Source organism: Rattus norvegicus, chromosome 8, assembly GCF_036323735.1.
Source record: "Rattus norvegicus strain BN/NHsdMcwi chromosome 8, GRCr8, whole genome shotgun sequence".
Lineage (NCBI taxonomy): Eukaryota > Metazoa > Chordata > Mammalia > Rodentia > Muridae > Rattus > Rattus norvegicus.
Window position 1 is genome coordinate 86,228,377 of NC_086026.1, and position 22,382 is coordinate 86,250,758.

The following is a 22,382-nucleotide window of genomic DNA, read 5'->3' on the forward strand; positions in this document are numbered from 1 at the left end:
TTTATGTTTAAGTTTATTTATAATCAATATATAAACCTATTAATACAAGTACATCTATCAGTACTTATGCCTCTGGCAACTTAAGGCCAATGAACATATTCTAAGTATAATACTGAATAATATTTTCTTATAATTAGAGAAAGTTTATATTAATAGATATAACATGGTTCCTGGTATTATATAATTCTGTACAAATATTTTGCTTGAATGAAAAATCACATGGGACAATCTTTCTGTCAGGCCAACACCAGCAATATTATTTTATTCAATAAATAAACAGAAAATAAAAAGTAATCTTATAACCCTTCTACCTTTAAATTTTTATTTATAAGGATTGTGTTTCCCTTCAAATTTGATTAGTAGAAATTTAGAATGATAAGATATTCAAGATGCTAAAATTAAATTACAAACTTATAGTAATAAGTTGTCAAGTGTAAGTTAATATCTACTCCTGCTATCCATTGTCATTAGAATTTTAGAGAGGCTTCATTACACTTAGGATGAAGCGGCTAGTCTGCACAGGCCACCACTGCACGCAGACTCCACTCCACCATGGGTGCCGAAAGCAGACATCCCCGTGAGCACGATTCCTTATCTCTTTAAGGTCATGGGAAGGTCAAACCAGAATATCTCAGATTCACTTTATTAACCTCAAAGCAAATTCCAGCTGCTCAATAACTAATTATTTTTTAATTCCTTTAACTTTTTAAATTAGAAGACGGGGTAGCAATATCACTTTCACATCAATATAATTTCAGGGTGTATTTATATTTGCTGTTATTCAATACGTTTGCCATGCCTGATCTAACAGTGATTTCAGATATGGGGGGAGGACTGGGGGACATTCCAGTCAATATTGATAACATTAAAATAGAAACATTATTTGGAAGCCCATTCTGAGGAATTTTCACAAAATAATTCATAAGAATAGCAACAAGCTTCTTGTATAGGGAGCTTATGTCAGATGAGCAATTACACATGATTTCTCTACCTGATGCTTAGGATGAAAATAAGGTAAGCCAAGCTTTTTCCAAGTCCCAAACTATTCCTGAACTGCCACTGGCCAACTTTTGGTATTTCCCCCAGCTCCATGAACGGAACATAACCGTTCTGATGCCATTGTATGCTGTGCTATGCTGACGTGTCCCATTCTTGGTCTGGCCTTCGTAAGTGAAGCAAATGTTTGGATCGATAAACACAAACATAGTGATGGAACATTTGCAACTGAATAGAAAAAAGTGCTGACATGGATGAAATAATAAACATTAGCAGTAGCAAGTTGGGGTAGGGACCAAAGGCAAAAGCATAGATGAGACAGTGAGTAACATGGCTTAGGTCTGACTTCTGCTGAGACCTCAGTTTGGTGTTGTAAGGGCTTGAAGACTCAAAGTGCTCACCAGGAAAATAGGTAAATTTAACAGTTTAATGCTCCTCAGAGCATTTCCATAAAGAGTAAATGAGATACAACGCCCCGCCTTTTTCCCTGCCATAAAATACTGCTTTGATGTAGGAAATAAATTTCATGTAATAAGAAAGCAAAATGTCGGGGATGGGGAGATAGTCCAGTTGGAGTTCAGTCTGGAAACCGATGCTAAAAAATGTTAGGCAAGATGACCTGTGTTTATGGTCTCAGCATCTGGGAGATGAAGACTAGCAGGTCACTGAGACTCCCTGAAAGCTATTCTAGCTCCTGTGGAGAGTTTTGGATGTGAGATCTTGTATAGTAATTAATAACAATAATGGTAATAATAATAATAATAGACTTTCTATGAAAATACACACATATACACATGCAAACACATATGGATGTGTATACACACGCATACATGGAAGCAAAATCCCATAATAAATTTCATCGTTTTATTCAGTGAATAATTTTAAATAGAAAATAAATCTGTAAGAGGTACTTTCCACTTTTTTCTTAGCAAAGCCTTTTCTTTTCTATTTCCCTATACCTGCGAGGGGCTACTGACTCAGTGACTAGGTGAGAACTCAGGACTGTCCTTGAGTAGAGTTCTCCTGGAGCCCAGCTTTGAGTAGAACCTGGATCCTCCCCGTTCTCTGGGTGTGTTGTGCAGTGAAGCTGCTCCATGGGTATGTTATGTTATCCCTTTTCTAGCTGTTTCCTTCTCCACAGTCCATAATGTTCAGGATGCAGCACGCCTGTAATCTAGACCAACAGCCTTAAACCTGTGACCTCAGATGAGATTCCAGGCCATCTGCTTCTAAACCTTAGCCATTTTGCCAGGCCGGCAACTTTCTCTAGCATTTTACAAATGCACAGAATATTTACAGCCAGAAGAATCCAAGTGATGGTTTTGTGGATTACCACTACCTTGAATTTTATAAATATTGGATTTTTTTATAAGATCCCTTCTATATATTTCCATATAAATTAGAGAATGAAATGTTAGTTGCTCATCTAATAAAATTTTTGTCTTTTAAATGAGTCAATTCAAGCCAAATTAAAGTATGGAGGAAGGTTTATTGGAGGCAGCTCTTGGGAAAATTCACTGACCACACAGAAGGGCGTCAGTAAAGTCAATGAGCAGAGGGAAGCAGAGAAGGGGGAAGAAAGAGAAATCACATACAGAAAGAGAGAGAGAGAGAGAGACAGAGAGAGACAGAGAGAGACAGAGAGAGAGACAGAGAGAGAGACAGAGACACACAGAGAGAGACACAGAGAGAGACACACACAGAGGGAGAGAGAGAGAGGGAGACAGAGAGATAGAGAGACAGAGAGAGACAAAGACAGACAGAGACAGAGAGACAGAGACACAGAGAAAAAGAGAGACACAGACACACCACACCACACACACACACACACACACACACACACACACCCCGAAAGAGAGAGAAACAGAGACAGAGACAGACAGAGACAGAGACAGAGAGACAGAGAGACAGAGACAGAGAATCAAAATGACCGAATTATATTGTGAAGAGTCACTGGGTGAGAGGAAGCACAGCTTCTGGGCAGGAAAGTTCCATGTAGAGCCAGCTACTTCCTGTCCAGAAAGGGACTGAGGGATGTTGGGAGAACCTGGAAGATGCTTTGGTAGGTTAAATATGCACTTAAGCCACTTGTCCTGCATCAGAAACCCAACACATTGCATGAGCCGCTCTGGCGTCCGTATAAACTGAAGGTCACCAAGGACAAGGGAAGTGGATCAAAGGAGAGGAAGTGTGTAGCAATACACAGAATGGGCTTTAGGTCTGGGTGGAACACATTGTCTAAGCAGATGATAGCCTTCGTTTCTACACTCTAGGTCTGCAGTTCATCTTGAATTAACGTCTTGCGTAGTGTAAGAGTGCATTTGTTTCTCATATGCATATTCATTTGTCTCGAGACTGCTCACTGAAAAGACATGTTTCCCATTATATTTGCCAAGGCACAGAATGCTTATTTGTCAATTGAAAAATTCCATACTGCATAAAAGATCATTATTTCTGAGTTTGCGTGTTTGCTTTTTCTCTTTCGTGGATCTCTTCATGGATCTATATGTCAGTTTCAGAGTTTTGGGATGCTGTAGCTTAAAGTCAAATTATCTAAATGCTTACTGTTTTCCCCCTCCTTCCAAACTGCTTAGTATGGTCTGGTCTTTTAGATTTTTATAAGAGTTTTTAAATCAACTTAAAAAATTTGACACCGGATTATCACAATGATGCAATTTAGGAACAGCCAAAGGGCAGAGATACTCAGAGAGGTGAACAGGAAAAGAGGGGAAGAGGAACTCCTTGGCCCAGGGGGCCTGTCTGTGCTTAGCAAGTCAACACCTCCCAACCAGGAAGAAGCTTCACTTCCGGTTTGGTTGTGTTTTATGGATATTAACCAAATATCACAGCATCCAAATGAAAAATAACAACAACAAAAAAAGCATAGAAGCCAACAGCTACAAACACTCCTTTTAATCACATTCAGAAGTGCTTGCCACGGCACTAATCCTAGATAATAATTGGACTGAAGAGTATGAAAGAGAGTAAAATTATAATCGAAGAAAAGTTTTAAAAACAAAACAACAAACAAACAGAAACAAAAACAAAAACAAAAAACAACAAATGAATGATTCCCAAACTGGAAGTAGATTTTCATTTTGATTTGGTCTTTGAGGACCAATCTCATGTGAAAGGGGTTGGATAAGGTAGAGGGTCCTGAGCCAGAGGGTGAGCCCTGGGACAAGGCTTATCCTTGCCAGAGAATGTGGCAGGCTGTGAAGGGAGAAAGATTTGGGACCACCCAGAAAAGGGCACATACCTTAAGGCATTTGAGAAGACGGTGGGAAGTGAGTAAGGAATAGCCTATATGGGGGAACACGTGTACGCACGTAGGCACGTACACAGGAAGGACTCCTTAGGTGCGTTCACCAGACAGTCCAAACATGAGCTGAAGCCCTTTGACATCTGAGGCCTCTAAATTCCTGGGTGCCTGACATTCTCCAAGAATCAGGGGTTTACTTTAAAAATTCAGATGGACTGTTCTCCCAGTAGGAGCAGAGATCCCAGAAACAACAATGAGGCCCAGCTGCTGGAGATGGTGAGATAAACCGACCTGGCCTGTGGGAGTTAGCATTTCTTTCCAGAAGTACCTTTGTCCTGGGAGCCTGCCTCAGACTGACAGACATTCCTGGCAAGGTGCCTGCTGATAGCTGTAAGGCAGAGGAGATGTGCTGTTTAGCCTTAGCTAAACCTGACATCACCTACCCCAGTCCCTGCCTCCCACCCCCAGTGATCTAGGAACCGCTGATGAGCAGCTGGCTACCTCCTCCATTCTAATTAAAGACTTGTAGCAGCACACCCAGCTCACAGAGGTGCTTTTCTGTGAATGGTTCTTCTACAGAAGAGCTTAATTTGTGAAACCTCTTTCTGAATGTATACTATTTTGCCATGGAGAAAAAAATAAATTCTAAAAGAGGTGCATTGGAAGTTATTCTCAGCTTTAGTGACCTAGCTGATCCATGCACTGAACCGATGGCAACTGGTGATTCAGAACTCTACACATCAAACTGTTTAGTATTGGTATTAGGTCTTCTGTGAAGGTTTGAGTCAGTCCTTCTTAGAAGGGAGAACAAAATACTCACAGGAGGAAATACGGGGACAAAGAATGGATCAGGGACTGAGGGAAAGGCCATTCAGAGACTGCCCCACCTGTGGATCCATCCCATATGCAGGACCAAACCCAGTCAGTATTGCTGATGCCAAGAAGTGCTTGCTGACAGAAGCCTTATATGGATGACTCCTGAGAGGCTCTGCCAGAGCCTTACTGATACAGATGAGGATGCTTGCAGCTAACCATTGGACTGAGCATGGGGACCGCAATGGAGGAGTTAGAGAAAGGACTGAAGGAGCTGAAGGGGTTTTCAACCCCATAGGAAGAATAACAGCATCAACCAACCAGACCCCACAGAGTTCCCAGGGACTAAACCACCAACCAAAGAGTACACATGGAGGGACCCATGGCTACAGCCACACATGTAGCAGAGGATGGCCTTATCTGGCATCAATGGGAGGAGAGGCCCTTGGTCCTGTGATGGCTTGATGCCCCAGTGTAGGGGAATGCCAGGGCATTGAAGTGGGTGGGTAGGAGTGGGAGCATCTTCATAGAAGCAGGGGGAGGGGGCGGGGAGTATGAGAAAGGGGGAGGGGGATAACATTTGAAATGTAAATACATAAAATATCCAATAAAAAAGGGGAAAAAACTGTTTAGTAATCCTTATACAGTGGTGCAAACAGTACAGAGTATTCAGAAGGAAAAGCTAATGGGATATGTGAACCCCAAAAGAATAAAAGGAAAAAAGGAAGAGAAGGCAGGAACCAGGGAGGGAGGGAGGGAAGGTGGGAGGGGAGGAAAGAACAGAACAGAAACTCCCTCACAGAGTTGTCACAGTGCTCCCGGCCCAGGCCACAGGTCAGCAATAGACCAACTCTTCTCTTCACTGTGCTTTGTGAGGGTGACGACTGTCCGTCTAGCAAAATTCTTAATGCTCACTACTAACTGTTAAATACTTGGGTAATGACATAATAACAATAACAGTGATAATAATAACAACCACAACAAGAGTATACTACCTTAGTAGCTCTGGTATGACGCATTAGAAAATACTGCAGCCTAATTAAAACTCAAATTCTTGATGCAGAACTTGCTCAGATTCAAGCACACCACTGTTTCTATTACGCGGAGGTGTTGTGGTAACGCAAAGCACATGACTTCCAAAAGAACAGGGAGAACACCCTGAGCACTCGGGGTCTCAAAGAGCAGGTATTAGCTTCAGCGGAACCTTCTGGAAGCAATACAGATATCACTTATCTTTGGGGGATTCTCCTGAAACCCTGTGTTTCCATTTCTTATTTGCATTAGTCACTCCGCAAACAGCTTTTGTGCATTTAAGTTAATCATAACGAAGGTTCTGAGCTGTGTTTTCAACACCAGTAGTGATGCCAATGAGATGGGAGCATGACTCGTTTTTCTTGTTTCCTGAATGGGTTTTGTGTCCATATAAACCTATCTCAGCGGGAAGACTGAGAATTAAAATTAATTACAGTTATGCTGTTTGGTATATCATTAAGATGAAACTGGAGGAAACTGGAATGGAGTTTGGATTCCACTTTAGCCACAGGACACAGAGAAATTAAGAAGGAACAGAGCTGGAAACCTCCTACAGGCTAGCTTTCATGGCGCTAAAGATGCTGTGCCTAGTGTTCGGAGGGGGAGGGCAGGATTTGCATAGCTGTAGGATGTTACAATCAGGCAGAGCATGTCTGCTGGTGCAGCAGGGACAAGAGCACACTCACAGACCAGAAAATCCCTCATTCTGAAGGAGTCCTTTCTGCAGAGGATGGTCAATACAGAAACCTGATTGATGTGCAAAGAAGAGACCGAGGGAAGCTCAGTGGCTAGCCCATCTCTATCACTACTCACCCCTCCCTCTCACCCACGTACTAGGCCCAGTGAACACCACCCATCAGAGGCAGAAAGACTTTAAGAGTCAGAGGACGGAGTAGAGTGATTTGAAAGCTACTGTGAAGACTGGCATGGTTTGTCAGCCGTGAACACATAGCAACTATGGGTATCTACACAGGATTGGGGGGCTCCACTCTTCCACTATTGAGAGACCAGTGGCCCACTAAGTCCCATTTCTTCCTCGGGATCGTATGACAATTGACAGTTGCTGGAGAAAGGAATGACACTGTCTATAATGGTGTAGTTCCCGGGATACTAGGTAGGCAGGGGTTTGTTCAGAGGGAAAGGAGAATGCCAGAAGGCCACGGGTAGCGAACATAAGCAATCGAAATACACTGAAACTGTCAGACAGAAAAAAGACTTTTGCAACTTGATGAAATAGCAAAGTGAAGTTATCAATTAATATCGATTAATCAATCCTCCAGTTATGAACCCAGACTTGAGGGTGGAGAAGTCTCTCTCTCTCTCTCTCTCTCTCTCTCTCTCTCTCTCTCTCTCTCTCTCTCTCTCTCCCTCTCCTTCCCTCCCTCCCCCTTCCCCTCTCTTACACACACACACACACACACACACACACACACACACACACACACACACACACCAATGAAAACAGGCAAAAGAGAGAACAGGGTGATGAAGAAGGACAGCCTTTCCTTGAAGATACTGTAGGGACAGGGAAATGACTTTTAAAAAGTGATAACCAAGAATGCCAAAGTTCTCCAAAAGCCGATGACTCATACCCTGACCCCTGATGCCAGGTCTGGGAAAGGTATAGAAGTCCCTCACAGCTCATCCTCAGAGGGGCCTGTTTCTTAGTTGTCAGTATTGATGAAGGAGCTTGGCTTACCTCTGCTGAACACTTTCCCAGACATCCAATAAATGTCTACTCCCTTCTACCTCCACCCCCAACCATTGTTGTATTAGTTGTTCATGAGCCTTGAATGTTTCCTGTTTATACTGCTTTCTTACCAATCTCCCAAGAGGGGTCTCCTAGACCACTGGTTTTAAAGGGGACCCATCCTCATCCCATGCCTACTTTTATCACCTCACTCACTTAGTAGCACTCGCTGTGTGGAATAGTTGTGGCATGCATTAGCTCGCCAGGACAGGAGCTGTCTAAGAGCCTCTGAGGGGTGTGTGTTACTGGTGAGCTGGCAAAGCTGTCTCAGATAAGGGCTGTTCATAACAACTTATAATTCTATTCACTGCGCAATTATACAGGAGAAATGAGGAGTGTTCCTTGCATCTCCCATCTTGTTTTGCCTTGGCTCTCCTCCTCACTTTACAACACCCTTTACAAGTCTCCAGATGCCAGAGACTTCATCAAACTTACAACACATTTAGACAAAACACCACGGGCAAGAAGTGGCCTTTGCTGTCAAAATGTTTGACATGTGTCATGAGCACTGTTGTCCCACTTTTTGAATCTACTTAAGGAAACAAAAGGTCGTTCTGGGGACATGTTGGCATTTGTAGACAAATGATTTAAGGAGGCATAGCAAATATATTCCCTACCAAGAACCTTAAAACGGTGTTTCAAGTAATTTTAACAAAAGCTGTGCACCTCACCTATGAAGAAACGAAAGTTTGCAAACGACATGTCAAAATGCACAGCCAAAGAAGCAACTGCAGGCTCTTTCTAAGGTCTTTATTTCATTATGTTATGTGTATGAGTGTTTTACATGCATGTATGTCTGTACAGCATGTGTGTCTGTTGCATGTAGAGTTCAGAAGAGAGTGCTGGATCTCCTGGAACTAGAGTTACAGACAATTGTGAGCTACTGTATGGATGCTAGAACCCGAACCCTGAAACTCTGGAAAAGCAGCCAGTGCTTTTGTTGTTGAGTTATTTCTCTAGCCCACCCCCAGACTCTTAAAAAGAAGCTTGAAATAGGCAAAATTTAGTGGAAATTACGTCAATGAAGATAAATTTGTGCAATTAGAAAGCTAAGAAAAGTGTAAATGTTAATATCATATCTCCCATAGAAAGACTTTAACATGAGAGAACAATCATGCATGTAAAGGGTTATCACTCAGAGTCTACTCCTCCCTCAGTCACTGACCTGAGGGCCCTCTTTTAATCTGGCTCACTGAGGCAGCTGTGCCTTAACTAAAGAAAAATAATTTCACGTATTTAATTTCTTTTATCCCGAGATACTTTCAATGAAAATCTGAAAAGTCACCTCTTCTACTTCAGACTTGTTTTCTCAATAATCTTATTGGCTTCTTTCTTTTGCTTAGAGTCTACTTGTACACATAAGTGCTAGTTAACAAAGCATTATCTTTAAGTGTGCAGACTGTTGCTGGGTTTGGACGTCTAGGCCTATGGGTTCCAGAGAGCAGTGCCACCCTTGGACATAATGCTGAAACAAAGCTGGTGTTCATAGACTCTCGTCAGGATGTAAACCATCCACAGTAGGAAATGAGTCTGCTTCACTTTCATCTGATCTTAGGGCCCAGGTCTGACTGACAGCGATGGAGGGGACAGCACGGTCATCCAGTTCTCTAGTGCTGGCTCCTTGCTGTCTGCTTGACTAGGTGCCTACAGTTTCTATGCAAATATTTAAAGTCTTACTTTTATTGTTTACTCATTTGCACCTCAAAGTTATGACTTCGCAACAAGTTCATGTGTGTATGGCACGGACACACACCTAGTTAGGATGCCCAAGGCTCCCGGTCATACATTTTGGAATCTCGTTTTTGTACCACTTGACCTTGGAAAGGTTTCACTCATTTCTTTTGCATTTCTAATTGCAGCTCTTTGACACACAACATTTAACATGCTCAATGTAGAGTGACTCTACTCCACAAAGAATGTGGTGTCAAGCTATTGGAAGATCTAATATGAACAGCAGAACTGAGTCCTGGTTTCTGATTTAAATCAAGGTGACTGGTTCCTCAGAACTGGACCTCTGCTGTAAGAACAGAGCTCTCCATCAGCTCCCTTCTCATAACACTTCCGGTGGATGGACTGATGCTTCCTCCTTCCAACTTTGAGTTTCTTCATTGCTGTTTTACTACTGTGCTTTTTTTTTTTTTACAAAGAAGACTGAACAAGACACACAAATGAACTGCCCTTACATCTCTGCCTACAATTTGTCAGACTCTTATAATACATACACATTATTTTTCCTTTATCTTGAGAATTTCATAAATGTATGTAATGAAAGACGATGTGATCTACTCCCCCCCATTTCCCACCTCCAACTCCCCCTCCAAATCATCTCCAACATGTCCCCTCTTGACCTCTGGCTTTCCTTTTCTTTTGATAATCCACTAAGTCCAATTAGTGCTATCTACGAGTGCATGGGGGCAGAGCATGGGAAACCTACCAGCAGCCACACATTCCAGAAAGAATGGTTCTTCCTTCCCAGAAGCTATCAACAGCCATTAGTTCCTAAGTAAATGGCCTTTGAATAGCCTGGCATCTTGCACATAAACACTGGCATGCAAAATACTTTATCATTCATATAATTCTAGACCGTCGTCCATCAAACGGCCAGTATTTCAACTCACTGCACACTGGACTGCAGGCTGGGCATGTTGTTTCTATGCTATCTTTTGCTTTCATTGTCTTACTTCCACAATTACCTGGGTATTATCATGCAAGACCAACGTCTACATTGTGGGGAAATGGAAAAACCCAAAGTCTATATTTTAGTGATGTTCACCTCGTCAGTTAAGTACAACTAAAGTAGAGAGAATTAACAGGCCACAGCAAAGGAAAACATCCTAATTCTAAACCAAAGGCCATCGTCATACCTTCAGCTGTGAGAGAAAGCAATCATTTTGAAGATGCAAAATGCTGGAAATATACCGTTAAATAGTTTATTTAACATTCGGAGTGAGGCTGTCAAAAAATTTTTTATAATAGATTATAGGTACTGGGCACTAAAATATCCATTGTAAACCTCACTTGGCTTTTGACTTCTGTACAGTGTTACAGATTTCTGGAAACCTAGAGTTTATTAAAGTAAAAATTTCTGATAGAGATGGCAGACAGCCATCAAAAAGGAAATGCATAGATAGATAAATAGGTGCCCAGATGAAGCAAAGAGGAAAAAAATACCAGATAGGGTAGATGAAAAGAAATGAGAGAAACAGAAAAGAAAAAGTATAGAAGAGGAGAGAGAATACAAAGGGATAAAAGAATCTAGAAAGACAAGAGGCAGTTTTCCAGCTCGTTTGTTTTTTTCTTTTTTCTTTTTTTTTTTAACAGTAGAAGCAGAAAATGGCAAGGAAAGCCAGGAAGGGGGTGGGGGGAGGGACTGAGCATACACCACAGGGAACACAGCCACTTAGCTATGCTACACATTTCTCTAGCCAACAAATCAAAAATTATATTTATTTGAGGAAAACACAGTTCTTTCAAAACATCAAGGAACAGCTGCTAAATGAGGCAGATTAGACAATTTGGAGTGACTAGGCAGAGCATTGTGCTGTTAAAATTAAAGTCATCATTACTTGTGTGAGCATATAATTGACAGCCCATATAAAAACCCCACGTGGAAGATCCCATCACAACCACTGGGGAGAGGGAGGAGGCCACTCTTCGGCGGGGTGAGTATTCCCTTTCCTTCCCAAATGAGTGAGTTTTACACCATCACAGATGCATCCTGATGTTAATTAGAGCGAAACCCTTTTGAAATGGAAATATAGCAAGAAGAGAAGAAATGGTGGGCTTCCCAGAGATATTCCACTGAGAGGGAGTTCGAAAACTCTTAGAGCGCTCACAATGAGAACCAACCACAGAAAATTTCAGGACAGAGTGGGATAAAGAAGTTATCACCTGGCACAAACATTTCACAACAGTGGGAAAACCTGAAAGTCAGTGGAATTAAGTACTCCATCCAAATTTTAAGTAACTCAGATCTGCTCATGTTCAGTTTAACAAATGACTAAGGAATCCATACGCTATCCACAAGGACCTGAAGCCTTCTTCTGTGTGTATTTAACATCGTTCTCAGGTCTATCAACTGGGAGCCTCCCGATGTCCAAGAATGGTGTCTTGTTTCCAGTTCTCTGGGGGAACAGAGCACGTTTGGAAAAGAGTGATGGATATTTTAATGAATGGATAGTATGAAGAGCCCAGATGTTACTCATTTGACATCATCATGTGTGTGTGTGTGTGTGTATAAACCTCGGAAAATAGGTTCCTGCCAGGACAGGAGACTACACTTGACACTATGCCAGTATCCAAAAGAAGCTAATCATTGATTTCAATTTCACTTTCACCAGGGATGAGCAGTCTAAAAATTATAGGGTATACAGCTCAGACGATAAAGATCATGCACCCCAGGGGACATCTTACCTTTCTTCTAAGGGCAATGAGACAATAATACAAAATAAAAGTCACACGATTATTAGATGACCCCAGAGGAAAACTTTCTTCAAATCATCCACAATCATGTAATTAAAGAATTCCCCAGAATAGACATGTCCAGTGACTATCTCTTCTGTTAGTGTCTTTCCACCTGGTAATATGAAGATTGTCCAGTGATTAGGGAGAAGTCCCTGCCATCAAGCAAAACTGAGGTCCCAGGTTGGGATTCTCAGCAGCAAAGTAAAAGCCAGGTGTAGTGCTGTGCCTGAAATCCCAGTGCTGGGACTTTAGATCCTTGGAACTTATGAGTCGGGCAGCCTAGCACAATTTGTGAACCTCAGGTTAAGTGAGAAACCTTGTCTGAAAAAATAAATTGCAAATTAAGAGGGAGATACCTAAAATTTACCTCCACTTGAACATACACTGTCCTTCACTTGAATATATAACACACAAGGCAGAATGCAGCAGGCACCACACACACACACACACACACACACACACACACACACACACCACGCACACCACACATACCTACACACCACATACACACCACACATACACACATACCTACACACCACATACACACCTACTACACTCATACACATACACCACACACACATATACACTGCACACATACACCACATACACACACCACACACATACCACAACCACACACACACATACCTACACACCACACCTATACCACACACACATACCTACATACCACACACATATCTACATACCACATACATACACATACCACACACACACCTACACCACACACACACACACCACATACAACTACACCACACACACACACACACACACACACACACACACACACACACAGATCATTTCACCCCATTCACATTCTACAGAATCACAGTCACCAAAAACCCCTTTTCTTCCCCAAACCCCATTTTGTCTCCTTCTATATATTGGCCTTCCTGATTTCCTTATGCAATCCTTCACAACTCATCCCTCTGCTGCTACACATACTCCCACCACTGGAGCCTCCCTCCATCTCACCAACTCCTGTCTCAGGTGACCACAGCAATCATGCTGACTGTGACTGGCAGTACCTTCCTTCCTACAAACTGTGCCCCACTTGTGGGGGCTGGGACACTTCATTCAGTGACCATCTTCTCATAAAGAAGGGCATTCTCTCCATTCCCTATGAAACCCTGATACACTCTCAAAAACAAAAATGTTGACTTTGATTTTAATGTCATTTTAGTGGTATTTGTACAAAACTTTATCCCTGGGATATTTAAGTCTTGTCTTCTGTTTAGAACTGTGGGCTGAAGAGAGAATATATTCTGACCTACAAATGATATAGTCACCAACAAAACTCAAAAACACAACTCACACATTGACCTTACCTGAACAAAAGTACACTTCACATTTAACAATGACATTACAGTCAGGAGATATTATTTGTAGACATTAACATCTCATAAGCTACAAAAGGGGCAAACAAGCACACTCACCTAACTAGCTAGACAAGGATAGCTTGTCACTTTGCAAACAATTAGTCAAATGAAACTAAGTGGGTCCTTTCTGAAAGGCATTCTACAACTGGGTTTATGATCATTGGAGGCCTCTGCTTTACTGAGACCACAGGTTCACCACAGTATTCTGGAACAATGTAGAACAATGTTGTGTGTTATAAATTGTTGTGATTTAGTCTAATTGAACCCAGTGAGAGAGTCAGCTTGAGAAAATACTAATAAGGGCTGAGATATGTCTTTGCCAGCAAAAGCCTTGTGCAGCAAGTCTGACTACCCGGGTTAATTCAGGATTCCACATTGGGAGGGAACTACCTCCCCAGAGTTGTCCTTTTCTCTCCATACACTTTGTAACACACACACACACACACACACACACACACACACACACACACACACACACCCAAATCCAATAATATAAAATATCTTTAAAAAAGTATTCTCGAACAAGCGTGACTATAAACTGTAAGGCATGTGACAACTGCAGAAAGAGGCAGGTAATTCATTAATAATTAATTACTATAATTAATTATAATATATTTAAAATAATTATAATTCAAAATTAACCGATATAATTAATAATTGGAATTAACAGTGTAATCATTATACATATGTACCTATATTATTTATTCCACCCCAAGAATCTTGTCAGTTATGAAGTAAAGTCAAAATCATAATCGCAGAGACATCACTGAGTCAGCACCAGGGGTGTGGTCTGTCTCTGCATCTAAGCAATCCCTTTCACCAACTATTCAACTGAGCTCCTTCCCACAGTAAATTCTGAGCAGCTGCAGTCTCCACCTGCCAGGCTTAAGAAGGAGATCCACCCATTCCCTCAGGCAGGCTCTGCAGGGTGCACTAAACACCCTTAGTAGAAGTACAACACTCCTAATATCCTGCCTCTAAAGCAAAGGGGTGGAATTAGCCATCTGATGGTGTAGGGACAGCTAGCTACCTTTCTTGGAACTAAGTGTGACAGCTAAGTAGGAGAGTGACAGATCTCTTCTCCTTTGCAATCACCACTGGTTCTTTGGAAAACTCCAAACTGCTTTCTCTCCCAAGCTCCTCTCATCATCTGCCTCCTTTCCCTCTGGCTTGTCAGCGCTGATTCAGCATCAGTCAGATGTCCTTGGGCCCTTGGGCTTGTTGGGATGAGAAAGGGAAAGAAGGGCGGGACCTGCCAGTAACCTGGAATGCTTTTAGTAGGTTGAATCTGAAAATGGGCTGTGAGAAATTATAATCTCGCTTCAACTGCTTGCAACCAGCATGTCTTGGTATGTATTTATTTAGTCTCCGCCTCTAGATCAGAGAGACCTTGTAATCTGTAGCCTTATCACACTAACCATAGCCAACAGGTCACCAGCATTCCCACAACCTCCCGTCTGTCCTTAAAACGCACGATTGTCTTTTTACACACTCATGAATCTAGCAGCTAACACAAGCTCTCCTGTCCCTCACGCACAGGAAACCTATCAAACAGAACTGGCTTGAAGTCTCCAAGACCCCTTCCAGGAACCCCTTCATGCAGTCACACTCTGTGCTTAAGGTCACAATCTATAGGAGCGGTTTCCCAAGGGATCAGAATCATCTGGAGAGCTCAGTGAGGTCACAGACCCAAGGCACCCAAACTCTTCCAGCAGAAAGAAAGTGGATTATTTAAAAAAAAAAAAAAAAAAAAAAAACTCTTCCTCTTCAACTTCTGCTTGGCCTTTGAGCTCTCTGCAGCCTAGCTCTGGGCTTCCTGGTATCCCTGATCAACACTTCCAACCTCTCTCCTCACTCTCCCCAGACCCTCTTCCTTCTAGTCCTGTCCGAGGGTCCTTCTCGCCAGCAGGAAATTCCTCAAGCGATCCCGGGGGCGGCGCCTGTCCTCTAGACCGCACCTCCAAAGTCAGAGACATCACTTTCAAAACTTTGTAACTCCCTCTCCCCAAGTCCCAAGGGCCCTGGAGCGCAGCCCCGCGCTCTGCAGGCCGCGTCCGGTCCCCGCGCTCCACTCACCCGCAGCTACTGCCTCCGCTGCCGCCGCCGCCGCTGCGAAGGTGGCGCCCAGGAAGCCGGGAGGAGGGAGGCGCACCTGCGCGGGCGGGAGCTGGCCGCACCTCCCGGGCGGTGCCGAGCGTGTCACCAGGGGGCGGCGAGTTACAACAGGTTCCGAGTCGCTACACAGAGCAGCGCACACAGGCCAGCGCCCTGTCTGAACTCAAAATCCCAGCCCTACACACAGCACTCTTTCTTTTCCTCCTCGCCCGCCGGGCTGGGACGCGGGAGCAAGTCCGGACACCTGCGCGCTGGAGCAGGGACCCGGAAAAAGCCAAGCACACCTGGGAAGAAGGTGGACCTTTGAGCTTCACAGGGGTGCTTTCTGCCTGGCTCTTCGGCTCCAGGATGCACTTGGGAGTCCTAGGCTTTGCAACTGGGCTTAGAACCCTCCTGTCCCGCAGCCCGCAACCCACAGCCCGCAGGTTTCCAAACCCATGGGCGGTTTGAAAAAGACACAGAGGTTGAAAGAAAGAAGAATTAAAAAAAAAAAAAATCAGCTTGGGTATGGATTTTCGACTGTTTTGATTACTTGGAAGGAAAGCACCAATACAAGCAGCTCACTCCCGGGGACAATGAAAGAAGCAGAGACTGAAATTTGATTTTTTAAAATTAAATGTATTTATTTATTCACTCTACAATCCAATATCAGCCCTTCCTCTCCTTCCAGTATCCCCCCTCTAGTAAGTCCTCTCCCCCATCCCCCTTAGAAGGGAAGCCCCCTTCTAGGTGTCACCTCATGCACACCCTCATCCCGTCCCTACCCTACCCACCCCCCACCCCCCACGTTAAGTTGCTGCAGGACTAGGCACATCCTCTCCCACTGAGGCCAAACAAGGCTGTCCATATAAGAGTGTGGCATCCACAAGCAGGCTGGTAGGCATCAGACTCAGGGACAACCCCTGCTCCCGTTGTTTGAGGGATCAGGCTGCTCATCAGCTACGTATGCACAGAGGGCTTAGGCCCAGCCTTGTTCACTCAAGTTGGTAATTTATACTCTGGGAGACCCCCTAGACTCCTGGCTAGATGACTCCATTGGTCTTCCTGTGGAGTCCCTCTCCTCTTCGGGTCCCTCAATCGTAAATCTGTTATATCGACACAATGGAATACCGCTCAGCCATTAAAACAAGGACATCATGAACTTCGCAGGCAAATGGATGGAACTAGAACATATCTCTCCCTGAATGAAGTAACCCAGACCGAAAAGGTCATGCATGCTATGGAGTCCCTTAAAAGTGGATATTAGCCATAGAGAACAGACAAAGAACACAAAGAACAAGAGAGCCCAAGGGAGGACGGCTAATCTTTCTCAGAATAGGAAACAAAATAGATTATCGCAAGGCTATGAATGGAAGGAAGTGGGTGGGAGAGGGGAGAGAGAGGGGAGTAGGGGAGCAGGAGGATTGTGTAGGAAGAGCAGGGAAGAGAAACAGAAAATCAGCTTGGGGATGGGGACAATCTCTAAGATGTGCCAGAGACCTCAGATGGGGAGAGGCCTCAGAGGGTCTAAGGGGGCAACTCCAGTTGAGAGTCCTAGCAGGAAAGAGCCACTTCCTGTAGCCAGGCAGGACTTCCAGCGGAAGGATAAAGACAGCAGCCCACCCACAAAGCCTTGGACCCAAAATGTGTCCTGCCTACAAGAAGTACAAGGACAAAGTAGAGTGGGATCTGAGATAATGGCCACTGATGACTGCCCCAACTTGAGATCCATCCAATGGGCAAGAACCAATCCAGGACACTCTCAATGATACTTCGTTACGCTAGCAGACAGGAATTTAACCTAACTGTCCTCTGAGAAGCTCCACCCAGCAGCTAGATGGCGCCTCGAAGTCTTAGGGAAGAGTTGCAATTCGATTTTTAACAGAAGCGCAGCAGTAAAATTTCATTTCTGTCCCTTTCAATTAATATCATGCATGTTAAGAGTGACCCGTATACTCAGGAAACCGTCAAGATCCAGCCGTCTCAGACAGTGTTAATACTGTAGCCCCTGAGTCTGGAGAGGTGGCTCTGACCATAAGAGTGGTGGCTGCTCTTCCAGAAGACCTGGGTTTGATTCCCAGCACCCACAGGCAGTTCACAACCATCCATAACTCCAGTCTGAGGGGATCCCGTGCCCTCTAAGGCTTCTCCAGGCAGCAAGAATGAATATGACACACGTACATATGTACATGCAGACAAAATACTCACGCACATAAAGTAAAAACAGTTTTTCACTGTGGCCAACCTAGTTCAGGAGCATGACGTCTGTGGCCAAGACAAACACTCTTTCAGCTTCTAGATTGACACTTGCATTATCACAAAACGCAGTTAACCTTTAAAGCACTTTTATGGAAAGTACTAAACTGTTAGAATTTGAGCTAGGTTAGGACTGATGAACTGGACTGGGCAGGAAGAGGAAACTTACATGCTCTAAAAAGGTGAGGCACGCCAACCTAGGCCGAAGTCAGAACAGGTTCTAGCACAAATCAGGGGTTATAGGTCCTAACCTCTGACTTCTAGTCTCTTTGCTTCAAAAGAATGTAGAGAATTATCTTGCTTTAGCACATTGAATTTTTTCTTGTTTGTGCTATTTTTGTCTATATATTTATATTTTATTTATTTATATTATAGTTATATAATATATTATATATTACATATATCATACATTATATGTTATATATGTGCATATATATGTATTATATATGTATGTATACCACACACATATATATATATGTATATATATATATATACATATATATATATATCAGTCTGTTTATTGACCCAGCACACTAGCCTTTTACTCAAATTATGTTCTCACTGACAAGTATGTGTCCCCTGCCTTCAAATACAACTCCGGATTTTTCTCATGTTGGTATTGAACCCAGGGTCTTAGCTACTTCTCAGCCCCAAGATGTCAGTTTTCTCCCTCCCCCCTCCACTTTCATTGTTGGTTTGTTTAGAGACAGGGTTTCATATAGCCCAAGCTAGCCCTTCGAACTCCCTATAGCCAAGGCTAACCTTGAAATGTTGACTTTAGTGTTTCTGCTCTAGAATGGCTTACAAGCTTGTGCAAACATGGCAAGCGCCAAGGTGCTCCTTAAAGATGCAACTTTGTTTTACATTGCTTATTAGGGAGGAGACCCCATGTGTATGGAGAAAGCACACTGAGACTCTTTTAGCAGAGGTACATGTTTGTTGTTGTTTGTTTGATTTTTTTTTGTCAACTTAACATAAGTGTCTTCTGGGTAAACAAAACTTAACTGAGGAAATGCCTCCATTAGTTTGTCTGTAGGAAAATCTTTTGATATTTTCTTGATTAAAGACTGATGTAGAAGAGCTCAGCCCTGTGGGAGATGTTACCTCTGGGCAGGTCGTCTTGAGTTATATGAGAAATATAGTCCAACAAGCCATGAAGAGGAAGCCAGAACGCAGCGTTCCTCTGTGCTCTCTGCTTTTTTCTGCTCTAGGTTTCTGCCTTGGCTTCCCCCTACAGTGGACTGTAACCTATAAGCCAATAAACCAGTTCCTGCCCAACTTATATTTCATCATGGTGTTTATCAGGGCAATAGAAACCTAATGCAGACAGCCTGTTTTCAAAACAAGAATATACAGACTAAAAACTAAAATGGGTCCGTCATTCAGTGGGGAGTCCAGTTTTACTAAATAAGCACACAGGCATAAATCCAGAGACTCACAAAGACGGAAGGAAATCAATTATCAAAAAAATTAAAAGCAGGGAAATACAAATAGTGGCTCCATTTCAAGTGTTCTCCATCTTTAATTGGATAGGAGATATACAAAATTGGCCTTGGCGACTGCAGAACTTTCAAGGTAGGTGTTTTCGTCTCTTTTCTATTGCCATTACATAACATTATGACCAAGAGTACTGATAAAAGGCAGCCTTTAACTGGGGGCTTACAGTTCCAGAGGGTTAGAGTTCATGGCTGTCATGCCAGGGAGCAAGGCAACAGCAGCTTTTAGTGAGAGCTTACCTCTGATCTTCAGGCAGGGGAAAAGGAGAGGGGAGGGGAGCAGAGGGGAGGAGGGGAGAGCAGAGGAGGGGAAGGGAGAGGAGGGGCAGGGAGGGAAGGGAGAGGAAGGGAGAGAAGGGGGGAAGGGAAGGGGAGGGGAGGGGAAAGGGAGGAGAAGTGAAGGGGGAGGGGGGAAGGGAAGGGGGAAGGGAGGGGAGGGGAGGGGAGAGAGACTGGTTCTGTCTTGGGGAACTTCCAACCTGCATACCTCCTCCAACAAGGCCACAGCCCTAATCCTTTCCAAACAATGGGATCCAAGCATTTAAATGCATGAGTCTCTGGGGTCATCTTCACTCAAATCAAGGACAAAGGGAAGGGATACTGAAAGATCTTCACATAGACCTTCACATAGCTTTTTGAGGTTGATGGTTCATGAAGAACAGACCTCTGTGGCCCATGCAGATGGCACATGGTCAGGTCCTGAAGAGGTAGAATTAAGAGCAAAACAGGAAAACAAAAACAAATTCTGAACTATATCAATCCATTACCAAATTTGGCCATGCAATGGACAAATTCAGAAAGATGGTTTGCTCACACTCAATATTACTTATTCCCTAAGATTACGATGAGAATTAATGAATTAAAAATAGTATATGTAAAACCTTCTGGCCTTAGGTATGTGGTAAGTACATACTAAACTACCACTTCTGTTACACGGGAGTCTTGTTGTGAGGGATCTGAATTGCAAGCTGAAAAATATGAACTAGTGTCTACTGGTAGTAATCTGAATATTCCAACATTTAAAACCCTTCAGCAAAAATTCTTTAAAAAGGGGGAGGGGTTACCAAACTTTATATCCATCTGTAGTGAAGAGAGCATCCGAAGCATGGCAGCAGTATAAAGGGAAATAGAAAGACGAATGTCCAGCCAGTGAAGTGAGAGACCACTGTGACTGAGTCTGACTCTGTGCTGGAGCAAAAGGAGGGGAAGAGCAGCCATGGCTGTGCCAGCTGCCAAAAGTGCACAGCCTCTGTAATCTGTAAGCACTCAAAAAAATATTGTGAGAGGCAGAAGGAATTGCAGGTAGTGAACAGGGCCTTGGACATTTCTGCATGCAAACACTGTTCATAATTAATTCCTCCTGGTTTCTTTTCTAATCAGTTATTATAGAAGACAACTAAAATTAGACTTTAACAAGTTATACTCAGAAAGTCGAGGGTTGACTGAGAAGTCTGGAAACCCCACTAGAGAGCTTCAAAAAGAAGACTTCTAATAAGAGCAAGTCTAATGAATAGCTTTACCTGATCTATAAATCTCAGTCTAAAATCTAATACCAAATCAGCGAAACTATCACATTCGACACATCTTCATGGATTTCTTATATTGAGCTAAGGACACAGGGGGATGAAGAACAGCATTTAAGATTTTTCTGTCTCTACAGTACTTACTTTTTTTGAGAAAAGTACAGATAAAATATCAGAATCCAGGGAGCAGTCATCACAGCAATGAAACACAGGTAAATAAAACAGAAAGAAACCATAGGAGAGGTAAGTCAAAGCTTATTGAGAAAGAAATAAATTATATTCTGAATAATATTTTCTGCTTTAATTATTTTGTTTTCAACAAACACAAACCCTTTAAAAAAGCTTTCTATATGCAATAAATTGCTATTCCAGTTTGTTACCAGGGCCCAGTTACTATTTGCACAAAAGTGCTGACAATGCCTTGTAGGCAGGCAGATAAAGCCATTAGTAGAGAAAGGAGTTGTATTAACAATGGAAAAACAGACATGTTGTTTTTTTCAAAATCACAAATACTTTGGGAGAGATTAGCAAGCAAATTTCCTACCAGTGTTGGCAAAATCCACTGCTGGGTGAATCACCACACAAGTTTAACAATGTTACTACACTTCATCCTGAGACTTCTGGGAAGGTTATTTAAATGAATGTCACAATCACTTCGGGGATCTCTTACATTTAAATTGTTACATAAAGTATTACGTGATATTGATTCAGCAAATTATTGAGAATTTTCTATAGGCAAGGCATTCTGCTTGGTTGGGGTAAGGATGAAAAATCAGCAGAGTAGAAAACCTGAGATGACACCACTAGGAATTTAATCCTTGTCTGATTTCTTGATTTGTGCAAGTTTGTTCAAATTTGTGTAAACATTGAGCGACATTACCATTTACAATTCAAAAATACGGTACAAAATATTTCTGAAAGGTATGGAATCAAATGCAATTAAGTTGGATTAAGTATGCATATAGACAAAGGATTTCTGCCTTTTCTTGTTTTCCCCCATCACTAAAGTTCTTTAGGGAAAAAAAAATAAACACTTTTTAGTTTTAGTTGCATCCAATTTTTATATTTATAATATGGCACTGGGAAATTATTTTTTTGATCTGTAAAACATCTGTAAAAGATTAAGTAGTATTAACAAATTATTATAGGAAAAAGGTAAAATGACTTAATTAAGCCCACAGAAATCATGATAATTTATTTTTAATAGCTTAAATCATTAGTTCCTGTGAATGCAGTCTTCTCTCTCTGGAAGAGATCAAACACACAAATACATCACATTGCTTACATTTTTCATAGTACAGA

The 22,382-nt window shown here is 42.6% G+C and overlaps 1 protein-coding gene across 1 annotated transcript in view; it reads right to left on the reverse strand.

Annotated features, from left to right (window-relative positions):
* Fam83b (family with sequence similarity 83, member B) overlaps nt 1-15,846 on the reverse strand; it is a 76,445-nt gene extending 60,599 nt beyond the window's left edge. Inside the window, exon 1 of the mRNA NM_001108169.1 lies at nt 15,788-15,846. The gene's annotated coding sequence lies outside the window, so the exon portion shown is untranslated. The remainder of the gene's footprint in view (nt 1-15,787) is intronic.
* Between the last annotated feature and the right edge of the window lie 6,536 nt (nt 15,847-22,382).